Here is a 1,157-nt window from a genome sequence, read left to right as displayed (position 1 = left end):
CCGCCCGTCACACCCCGCACGCGGGCCTCCGCGCCTCGCCCCCTTTCATGTTTCCGCCAAGAGGAAAAACAAAAAGATTCACCGATCGAACCGGCAAAATTAAACTGAATTTTAAAGGAAAAAAAAAGGAAGGGACGCAACACGAGGACTTCCCAGGGGGTCACCCATCCTAGTACTATTCTCGCCCAAGCACGCTTAACTTCGAAGTTCTGATTGGATCCGGTGCGTTAGTGCTGGTTTGATCGCATCTGTCATTCCGAGCACTCCAAATTCTATTATGCCTTTTTCTCCTCCGCCGCCCGTCACACCCCGCACGCGGGCCTCCGCGCCTCGCCCCCTTTCTTGTTTCCGCCATGAGGAAAAACAAAAAGATTCACCGATCGAACCGGCAAAATTAAACTGAATTTTAAAGGAAAAAAAAAGAAAGGGATGCAACACGAGGACTTCCCAGGGGGTCACCCATACTAGTACTACTCTCGCCCAAGCACGCTTAACTTCGGAGTTCTGACGGGATCCGGTGCGTTAGTGCTGGTATGATCGCATCCGTCATTCGCAGCACTTCAAATTCTATTATGCCTCTTTCTCCTGCGCCACCCGTTACACCCCGCACGCGCGCCCCTGCGCCTTGCCCCCGTTCTCGTTTACGCCAAGAGGAAAAACAAAAAGATTCGCCGATCGAACCGGCAAAAATAAACCGAATTTTAAAGGAAAAAAAAAAGAAGGGACGCAACACGAGGACTTACCAGGGGATCAGCCATCCTAGTACTACTCCCGCCCAAGCACGCATAACTTCGGTGTTCTGATGGGATCCGGTGCGTTAGTGCTGGTATGATCGCATACGTCATTCCTAGCACTGCAAATTCAATTATGCCTCTTCCTCCTCCGCCGCCCGTCACACCCCGCACGCGCGCCCCTACGCCTTTCCCCCGTTCTCGTTTACGCTAAGAGGAAAAACAAAAAGATTCGCCGATCGAACCGGCAAAAATAAACCGAATTTTGAAGGACAAAAAAAAAAGAAGGGACGCAACACGAGGACTTCCCAGGGGGTCATCCATCCTACTACTACCCCCGCCCAAGAAAGCTTGACTTCGGATTTCTGATGGGATCCGGTGCGTTAGTGCTGGTATGATCGCATCCGTCATTCCGAGCACTCCAAA

At 51.6% G+C, this 1,157-nt stretch overlaps 4 non-coding genes across 4 annotated transcripts; all 4 read right to left on the bottom strand.

Moving 5' to 3' along the window:
• Positions 1-131: 131 nt before the first annotated feature.
• On the bottom strand, positions 132-250 carry LOC124891779. The gene has a single exon (XR_007049871.1). It is a non-coding gene; the product is annotated as a 5S ribosomal RNA (ribosomal RNA).
• A 176-nt stretch (positions 251-426) lies between these two features.
• On the bottom strand, positions 427-545 carry LOC124891778. Its single transcript, XR_007049870.1, has one exon. It is a non-coding gene; the product is annotated as a 5S ribosomal RNA (ribosomal RNA).
• A 176-nt stretch (positions 546-721) lies between these two features.
• LOC124891781 lies at positions 722-840 on the bottom strand. The gene has a single exon (XR_007049874.1). It is a non-coding gene; the product is annotated as a 5S ribosomal RNA (ribosomal RNA).
• Positions 841-1,018: 178 nt separating this feature from the next.
• LOC124891780 lies at positions 1,019-1,137 on the bottom strand. Its single transcript, XR_007049872.1, has one exon. It is a non-coding gene; the product is annotated as a 5S ribosomal RNA (ribosomal RNA).
• Between the last annotated feature and the right edge of the window lie 20 nt (positions 1,138-1,157).

This window comes from Capsicum annuum, unplaced genomic scaffold (genome assembly GCF_002878395.1).
Source record: "Capsicum annuum cultivar UCD-10X-F1 unplaced genomic scaffold, UCD10Xv1.1 ctg40512, whole genome shotgun sequence".
NCBI lineage: Eukaryota > Viridiplantae > Streptophyta > Magnoliopsida > Solanales > Solanaceae > Capsicum > Capsicum annuum.
The sequence above is the reverse complement of the archived record's forward strand: the minus strand, read 5'-3'. Positions and strand labels throughout refer to the sequence as shown.